A 10,224-nucleotide genomic window follows, 5' to 3' on the forward strand; every position below is an offset into this window, starting at 1 on the left:
AAGCCCTTACAATCATGGCACTCGGCTCCATGTGCATACCATCACATGACAATTTTTCTAGCGTCGATCTTGGCATCACATTTAATGAGGAACCATTATCAATTAAAATTCTTGCAATGACATGGTCCAAACATTTCACAGATATATGCAATGCCTTATTGTGTCCTCTACCTTCAGCAGGTATCTCGTCATCAGTAAAGGTGAGGTAATTATTAACAGTGATATTCCCAACAATTCCCTCAAACTTGTCTAGGGAAATATTCTGATCCACATGAGCTTTGTTGAGTATCTTCATTAACATCTTTCTATTGGAAATTGAATGCATAAGTAACTCCAAAAGGGAAATCCGAGCAGGCATGTGTTTGAATTGTTCTACTACTTTGTACTCACTTTGTTGTATGAACTTTAAAAACTCACAAGCCTCTACATAAGATATTTCTTGCTTTTCCTCTTTTTTAGATCCTTCCTGTGTTTGCACGTCCTTTTCTTTCAAGAGTTCCTTAATTTCTCCTGTTGTGATTCCCTCGTTGCCAACTACGTCCTTCCTTAAAATGGGTGGTGTGAAGATACGACCACTTCTTGTCATTCCTCCAGTGCTTGATATATTTTCTCCAACTGGCTCCCCATCGACTGATTGATTCTTTGTTTGTTGTCCCTCTCCTAACACATGTATACCGTATTTCCAAGGGACCGCCTTCTCACTTTGTATGGGAGGGTGAAGGTGATAGGATGACAACAAATTGTCTTTTCGGAGATGTTAGTGCAAGAGTGGATCTAGCGAAATGAACTATCAATGGCTTTGGTGGCGACATGACAGATTTCTCACTAGTTTGTGCAAAAACTTCCTCCTCCTTACCCCCATGACATACTTGTACGAAATTCTTATTGATCAGATTTTGCAAAAAGTTCTCAAACTTGTTGCACAACTCGATGGAGTGTTTAGCACTTGGATGGAAACCTCATGCCTCATTCAAGTTATATTCTCCTTCCAACAATTTTGCTTTTAGTAGCACCTCAAAAATATCCCTTCGTGAACTCCGAATTTTGCTCACATTCTTTACCAACTTGGGTCCATTGAGATCAATAGCATTTATTGAAGCATTACCATGCCTAGAGAGGGGATTGGCCTCGATGTTGGGTTTATCATCTTGAAATTTTAACCACCCTAAGTCCATTAGAGCTTGCACCTTGTGTTTGAAAGACAAGCATCTCTCGGTAGAGTGTCCAATGGCTCCTCCGTGATAATCACATTTGACATTTATATCAAAATTCTTAGGATATGGCGGTTGCAAGGGCTTCATCGGGCAAATGGCTACTAAAGCATTACAGAGTAGATCTGGCAACAACTTTGTGTAAGTCACAGGAATATGAGTGAAATGAACAAAATTCCATTCTTGATTCCTTCTGGGACTAGCAATTTGCCCCAAAGGCTGGTTGAGATTTGTGCTAGTCTCAGTTTTCCAAGTGTTATTTGAGGTGTGTAGTGACTGACTAATTGAATCCCTGTTGTGGAGATTGTGATTGGTGGCAGCTGTTGTATGAGTCACATAAGGATGTCGATTCACCTGTCGTTGATAATTTTGAGTATGGGCTTGGTTTTCCCACCTTGGTACTGTGGACGTTGCATGCACTTCCACTTCCTTTTTCTTCCCTGGATTGAAACCGGGCTTTTTAGAAGTTGTAGTCGCAAGCGGGCTATGATGAGTCCATCTTCAAGAGTAAGGAAGCCAAGGAGAAGCTATGCGGAATTGATGAAGCTTCCATGGAGAAGGATGAAGGTGTGGAAGTTAGAAGATAAGAGGAAAAGTGGTGCTGCAATGGTGTTTGGAGAAGCTCTCAAGTGAGGTTGGGCCAACACTCAAGGAAGGGGGCTAGAGGAAACCAAGAAGGAGAACTCTAGCCTAACTTGATTCACAAAAAGAGAAGAGTCTGGAGTCATCTCAACAGAGTTTCTCTACTATATTCATGAATAAAAATACAAGGGTCCTAAGCTCTCTATTTATAGTAGAAAAGGAGAGCCAAGTGGTCTAGAAAAATGGAGGGAAAAATGATATAGAATGTGGTATTTGGAGCCAAAAAGAGAGCATGAGGCAAGTGTGATGAAGGATTATCTTGTTCCTTTTTAAGATTATTGAATATGGTGTGAGTTGATTAAGAAAGCTAAGTGAAATCCCCACTGGACATTAAGATAGCAAACTATCTAGATGTGAAGGTTCCTTTCACAAAGCTCAAGAGAAGAAGATGATGAATTGATTCAAAATGAAAAGGAAATGGAAAGCACATAAATCATAGAAAACCAAGAACAATTAAAGGAAGAAGAAAACATAAAATGGAAAGGAAAGAAATGGTAAAAATGTGAGAAGCACGCCACTACAAGGCTAGGCTAGAAGCCATAGCAACCTTGAAGATGAGTGGATGTGTGCCGCCACTTGCTATGCAAGATAAGGCTTAAAAGTTTCACTCCCAAGGGAGGAAACTCTCACAAATGGTTGAGACACAAGAGTGTTTTTACTTCAAAATCTTCAACCCTTTTACATGTCTAGGAGCACCCCTTATATAGAAGAGTTTAAGGGCCTCTAAGCAAATAAAAGACACCTAAGGATGTCTCTACAAAAACCTAACACTAGCTTCTAGAAACTAGGTCAAATAAGGTTACAAAAATGAGAGACAAAAGAGCCAACTATGGTGTGTGCAAGGCTAATTTCGTTCTAGCACAAAAGGAGACAAAGAATGTGTCTCATATGTCTCCAAAAAGTGGCCAAAGTGTGCTAAAAACAAAGGAGACCAAAGGTACATAGGTACACTTGTTTTATGCCTTTTACTTTATGCTTTATGCCTTTGCTTTACTCTCTCATCCACATCATTTATGCTCCCCAATCATAATGCACCACCTAGCATTGCTTTCTCACTCTTAATTAACCTACAAAGCAAATAAACATAGATTAGCATGTTGGCTTAGGTCAAGTCAACTATAGTCAACAAGTCAAACCTAGTCAAAGGTCAACAAGTCAACTAAAGTTGATTCAACTAAGTCAACTTAGGGAATCAAAAATAACAAACACAAATGAAATGGATGAAGGATTAGTGAACTTCCTTTCTAAACATGCTTAGTCTTCTTAAGCATGTGCCTTCATCCTTGGTTGGGGTCAATCCTTCATCATCCTCCCCTTCTTGGAGAGAATTTGACCACAAATTCTTTAAGCCTTTGTAGATGGAGCTTGACTTGATTTGGGGAAGGTTTTGCGCCTCCCTTTTATGAGCTCTTGTTCCATCTTTTCTAAGGGTACTACCCCTAGCTTTGGTTAGGCCATCCCTCTTTTTTAGACCATTCTTCTTCTCATGCTTGCGCATTGGGTCTTCCTTTTGAGCCTTGCAAGAGAAGAAAGAATGGTGATGTCCATCTTGCTTTGGAAAGCTTTTTTTAGAGGCAAGTAACACTTTGGAGGTAACTTGCTCTTTTTCTTTTTCATCTTTTCTCTTATCTTTCACTTTATTTTGGTCCTCATTTGCTTGATTGGGTGATAGAGGTAGGAGTGTGAACTTCTTGCCTTGGAAGGAGAAAGCATAGGTGTTAGCATGGCCATCATAAAAGACTTTTCTATCACATTGCCATGGCCTACCTAACAAAATATGAGTTTCTTCCATAGGCACAACATCACATAACACCTCATCTTTAAAATTTCCAATTGAAAAGTTAATGAGGACTTGTTGAGTTACTTTAATGTCTTCTTTCTTAAGCCATGATATCTTGTAGGGCTTGGCATGAGGGATAGTTTTCAAGCCAAGCTTGTCCACAACCCTTGTGCTAGCCACATTTACATAACTTCCATTATCTATGAGGAGGGGACATAGTTTGTCTTTGATATGACACCTTGAATGAAAGAGGTTTTGTCTTTGAGAAGGGTCAAGTTCCTTGGAAACTTGTCTTAATTGGTGCCTTATCATTAATAATCCACCTTCAAGGGGTTTAATCCTTTTACTTGAAGAAGAAGTGTGGGAAGAAGTACTTTTGGGGGAAGGAGGAGAAGAATATTCACTCTCTACTTCTTTTTTAAGGTTTAAGGCCATGGTTCTTTTGGTGTGACAATTTGAAGACATGTGCCCATATCCCAAACACTTAAAACATTTTATAGAACTTGTCCTTGTGCCTTGAGAAGAATTAGGATTTTCATTAGAAGACCTAGACGAATTAGTCCTAAGAGGTGGGTCTTGGGAACTCTTGAGTGGTGATTTATCATGTTTTCTTTCTTTATCTTTCCAAGTACTAGAATAGTAGTCATTGTATGAACCACTCCTCTTGGCCTCTTTTTTCTTTTGCAATTGAGTTTCAACTTTGATGGCCAAATGTAAAACTTTGTCAAGAGAGGGGTACTCATATAACTCTACTAAATCTTGTATGTCCCTCCTTAACCCACTCACAAATCTAGCTACCTTTTCCTCTTCACTTTCAAATTGGAGTCCTACTTTTAGAAGCATGGACTCCATTAACTTGTAATATTCATCCACACACATGGACCCTTGTTGAAGCCTTTGGAGCTTCAAAAGAGTCTCCCTCCTATAGTAGGAAGGAACAAATCTAGTGCGCATCAAATTTTTAAGGTCCCTCCAAGAAGTCGCGAGTGACTCTTGGTTAATATTGTCCATACATAATTGATGCCACCAAGTCATGCATAATCCTCAAACTCTAAGACTACCAAATCTACTTGCTTTTGATGACTAACTACATGAATGGTAAAAATTTGGTCCACTTTTTGTTCCCACTCAATGTAGATGTTTGGGTCATTTTCTCCTTTGAACTTAGGAATCTTTGGAGTTTGCTTCTCTTGTGATGGTTTGCGCCTAGAATGCCCTCTTTTCCTAGCCTCTCTTTCTTGCTCCTTAGCTTGAAGCCTTTGAATGTGCTCTTGGATTCTTAGGTCACTTTGCTCCTTGTCCTTTCTCAATTGTTCAAAGGCTTCCTTCCTAGACAACTCCAAATCCCGAAGCAATCTCATCAATGTATTGTTTTTGTTTGGTGTAGGTGCATTTGATGAACTTGCCATGATTCCTACAACAAAAACACTCAAATTCGAGGCAAAATAAATGGATTAGGGGTTAGACAACATGAAAACCGAGACCAAATCCAACCCAAATTGTAACCCAAGTGTTTAGATCACTCTCCCAAAGTAACAAGGCAAGGCTAGCACTCAAAATCCACCAAAGGAGTGAAGCAAACACTTTTAAAACTTGTTCAAAACCTTCAAATGCAAGACAAGTGATTCGGCCACAACATCCCAAGAGTTTCAAGAAAAGAAAACTACTAAGACACAACAAAAGAACACCTAGTGACAAGCAAGAAAAGCACAAAAACAAGAAAGTTTAACTTCTAAGGAAATTTTGTTTTAAAGACAAAACTTGAACAAGACTAAAGCAATGAAAAACACTTTTAAAGACTCTATGGAAAGCATTTGAACAAGCCAAGATTATACCTCAAATTATGCATACACCAAGAAAGATCATAACCAAGTTAAAGCATTGAACTAATTTGCCAATATCACCCAAAATCCAAGTATAAAATTTGGTAGCATAACACCTAGTAAAAATGGCCAAATGGATTCACCAAGCAACACATTAGCTCTCGGCCAAATTGTTTTTGGTCTTGAAAACACTTTTTCTTTTCAAAACTAGGTACTTAAAATGATGAGAAGGATGTTTTAGGGTGTCTTGAACACTTAGTTCCTCAAAATTAGGTCAAAATCAATTTCAAGGAGCATGCTACAACAAAAGGCATAGATCTCATGCAATAGATCAAATACTTAGAAACAAGAATAAGAAAACTCAAAGAAGCATATGACATATGACTCAAGCAAAAGTTAGACACATTTAAAGACTCAACATGACATACACAAAGACACAAACATGTAGCTATCATGCATTTAAACTCATGGATTTGAGGCTCAAAGACTAACCATCCAAAGACATGTTATCCAACCACATTTAGGAGTAAGAAGAGTAACAAAAACAGTAGCAAAAACTACCCAACATAACCTGAAAAACATTGATTCGCGGTGATCTCGGCAGCTCTGACCTTTGCTCACTATTTCAATCATAACTCTCTCCACAGAACTCCAAATGTGTTGGTTCTTTTTTTGTTAAAAACTATACCAACAGAGCTTTCTTTGGACATAAGGAACGTAATTTTTGGACCACTGAGCAGGTGCAGTTTAATCTTTTAAAATCGTGAACAGTTTCTGCCAACATTGTTTTTATGTTGACCATTCAAAGATAGATACACAAGACAAGGTTAGAACATGAAAACACCATATTCAAGGACAACCAAAGCTCTAGATACCAAATGATGAAGGACTTTCTTGTTCCTTTTTAAGATTATTGAATATGGTGTGAGTTGATTAAGAAAGCTAAGTGAAATCCCCACTGGACATTAAGATAGCAAGCTATCTAGATGTGAAGGTTCCTTTCACAAAGCTCAAGAGAAGAAGATGATGAATTGATTCAAAATGAAAAGGAAATGGAAAGCACATAAATCATAGAAAACCAAGAACAATTAAAGGAAGAAGAAAACATAAAATGGAAAGGAAAGAAATGGTAAAAATGTGAGAAGCCATGGCAACCTTGAAGATGAGTGGATGTGTGCCGCCACTTGCTATGCAAGATAAGGCTTAAAAGTTTCACTCCCAAGGGAGGAAACTCTCACAAATGGTTGAGACACAAGAGTGTTTTTACTTCAAAATCTTCAACCCTTTTACATGTCTAGGAGCACCCCTTATATAGAAGAGTTTAAGGGCCTCTAAGCAAATAAAAGACACCTAAGGATGTCTCTACAAAAACCTAACCCTAGCTTCTAGAAACTAGGTCAAATAAGGTTACAAAAATGAGAGACAAAAGAGCCAACTATGGTGTGTGCAAGGCTAATTTCGTTCTAGCACAAAAGGAGACAAAGAATGTGTCTCATATGTCTCCAAAAAGTGGCCAAAGTGTGCTAAAAACAAAGGAGACCAAAGGTACATAGGTACACTAGTTTTATGCCTTTTACTTTATGCTTTATGCCTTTGCTTTACTCTCTCATCCACATCATTTATGCTCCCCAATCATCATGCGCCACCTAGCATTGCTTTCTTACTCCTAATTAACCTACAAAGCAAATAAACATAGATTGGCATGTTGGCTTAGGTCAAGTCAACTATAGTCAACAAGTCAAACCTAGTCAAAGGTCAACAAGTCAACTAAAGTTGATTCAACTAAGTCAACTTAGGGAATCAAAAATAACAAACACAAATGAAATGGATGAAGGATTAGTGAACTTCCTTTCTAAACATGCTTAGTCTTCTTAAGCATGTGCCTTCATCCTTGGTTGGTGTCAATCCTTCATCAAAGTGTGACTTGCCACCTAAGCAAGTCACAAGGGACTTGCTTCTAGGCGCATAAGAGAAGCTTGGTGACCAAGCTTGGAGCAAGAAGGATCTAGATCCTCTCACAAATGCGTTCCCTCTCTTTGTTGGGCCAATTTCAAGCCCAACTCTTCTTTGGTCCAATTCTCTTCAAAGCCCAAAAACCCTCCAAGGCCCAATACATGGCCCAAACAAAAACCCTATTCTACAAAGGCCAAAATATAAGGCCCAAAAATAAACCCTATTCTAATATTTACAAACAAAGAGTTTTAGGCCATGTAAAGTTCATCTTGGGCCTTGTATGTGCATTGGAGGCCCATTCCTCTTTTATCCTCTTAGCCATTGCTCTTTTTGTGGGTCCCTTGGTTAGAGGCATCTCATAATCCCCTCCCTCTTGAGAAGGATTTGTCCTCAAATCTGAAATTTCTGCCTCATCATCTGTACCACCTGCAAAAAGTATTAAGTCAACAACATTAAAGGTGGCATGTGCATCATATTCCTCAGGCAACTCTAGCCTATATGCATTATCGTTGACTCTTTTTAGCTCTTTAAAAGGACCATCACCTCGAGGGCTAAGTTTAGACTTCCTTTTCTTAGGAAATCTATCTTTATTTAGCTTTTGGACTTTTTGAGGACTTTTTTTTTGTCCTCATCTTTCTCTTTTTCTCTTTTGTTCTTCATTTGAAGTTGATCCTCAGCCACTTGTGATGGCAAAAGAGGATGAAGAACAAACTTTTTAGCCTTTTGAGTAAAGGTAATCTTGTTGGTGAGACCATTGTGCATGGTTTTCTTATCAAATTGCCAAGGTCTCCCCAATAAGATATGACAAGCTTCCATAGGTATTACATCACATAGCACATTATCTTCATATTTCCCTATGGAAAACTTGACCTTTACTTGATGATTGATTGCCAAATCCCCATCTTCATTAAGCCAATGAAGTTTGTAAGGTTTTGAATGAGGTAAGACAGTCAAAGACAGCTTGTCAACCAACCTAGTACTGCAGCAGTTACAACACGAGCCACTATCCACAATTAGAGAACAAGTGTTTTCCAAAATTTTACACCTTGTGTGAAATATGTTCTCTCTTTGTGTTAGTGCTTGTGGACTAGGTTGATTGTTGAGGATCCTTCTAACAATTAAAAGGTCCGCATCACAAGGGTGAGCATCTTCTATATTAGACTCGTTGGATTCCTCACTTCCACTCTCAGTTTCATTTTCATCCTGGCTGCTATATCTATCAACACACCTAAGAATCATGGTCTTTTTGGTGAGGCATTGAGATGCTATGTGACCTCTACCAAGACATTTGAAGCATTTGATTTCACTTGTGCGAGTGTGTGATGATGCACTCCCCTCTTTACCTTTTCCTAGATTCCTAGGTGGCTCCTCCTTTTTCTCTTCTTTCTTAAAATCTTTCTTAACATAAGAGTTAGTTTGAGCTTGATTTCTTTTTGAAAAAGATTTTCTCAAATTTTGTTGTTCTACCTTAATTCATATTTGCACCAAATCATTCAAATCTTGGTAAGGTAGAAGCTCAAATCTATCTCTTATATCAAGGTTTAAGCCACTTAAGAATCTAGAAATGGTAATGGACTCTTCCTCAATTATTCTCGCCCTCATCATAAGTAACTCCATTTTCTGTCTATATTCTTCCACAAACATATTTCTTTGTTGGAGTCTTTGGAGGTTGTTCATGATCTCTCTATTGTAGTAGGAGGGAATGTGTCTCCTCCTAAGGGCTGACTTAAGATCATTCCAATATTCAATTGAAAGTCCATTACATAGCATAGCCTTGAAAGCTTAGGGTAGCAAGAGGCACTTTCCTTTCTTCACTAACTTGATGGCAAGCAAAGAGTTACTCGACCTTCATCTCCCAATCCAAATAAGCTTCAACATCATCCTTGCCTTGAAAGTGAGGCAAGTCTACTTTAACTTCTCTAGGATTAGGGTCTTTTCTTTGTCTCCTAATATGGGAAGGTTGTTGATAATATTCTCTTAATCTTAATCCTTCCTCTTCCCCATATATTGAAGCTCCACTTCTAGACCCTTTGCTAGAATTACTCCTACTTTTTAGCTTATTTTGGATTTTCTCATCTCTTTTCTTTAAAGCTTTGATTTGTTCCTCCAAGAGAGCAATTTGGCCATCTCTTTCCAATTGATCTTTCACCTTGTAAATTGCCTCTTGTTTTCTCCATAGTTCAAGTCATTTGAGTTGTTGAGAAACATGTTTTAAACTATGAATTAAATCCTCAAAATCACTTGCACTATGTAGGGAGGGTTGACTAGCCATGATTACTAAAAGCTAACTAAGAAATTCTAAAGAAGAAGTAAATAGCAAAATTCTTGAATTATCTTCCAGGAAAGAGAGGTGAATAACTTGGATTGCTTACTAACCAAGTCTTTCCTTGCCAAAGTAATTCAAAGAATATTGCACAAAACTTCTAAAATAGAATTAGACATACACTAACAATTAAGCAACAAAAAACAAAACGATTTGGAGTCTAACTATGCGGCCTACTTTGGTGAGACTTGATGTTGCAAGACACACTCACTGTCTAGAAGCGCTTTTCAATGATTTTTGTTTTCTTTTTTTGGTATATGTTTTAGCTACAAGAGGCAAAAATCAGATCTGGATTTGCAATAGCCAATTTTTGTGATAAAACAAATACAAAAAGTGTGCAGACAGACAGAACTGGAACAACAGTAAAATGCAACAGAAAAATGCTCTCAAACTCAAATGATGGTTGTGATTCTAGTGTACTTCTTTTGCCACTTTCTTTTGATCTTTTCTTTTGATTATTTTTGGCACTTGCTTGTACTCTTTTTTTGGTCT

General features: G+C 38.1%; 1 pseudogene; it reads right to left on the reverse strand.

The window, feature by feature from the left end:
- Positions 1–7,966: 7,966 nt before the first annotated feature.
- LOC146881598 (uncharacterized) lies at positions 7,967–9,086 on the reverse strand (annotated as a pseudogene).
- Between the last annotated feature and the right edge of the window lie 1,138 nt (positions 9,087–10,224).

This window comes from Vigna unguiculata, chromosome 11 (assembly GCF_037176805.1).
Source record: "Vigna unguiculata cultivar grain cowpea cultivar isolate G323 ecotype 2 chromosome 11, ASM3717680v1, whole genome shotgun sequence".
Taxonomy (NCBI): Eukaryota; Viridiplantae; Streptophyta; class Magnoliopsida; order Fabales; family Fabaceae; genus Vigna; species Vigna unguiculata.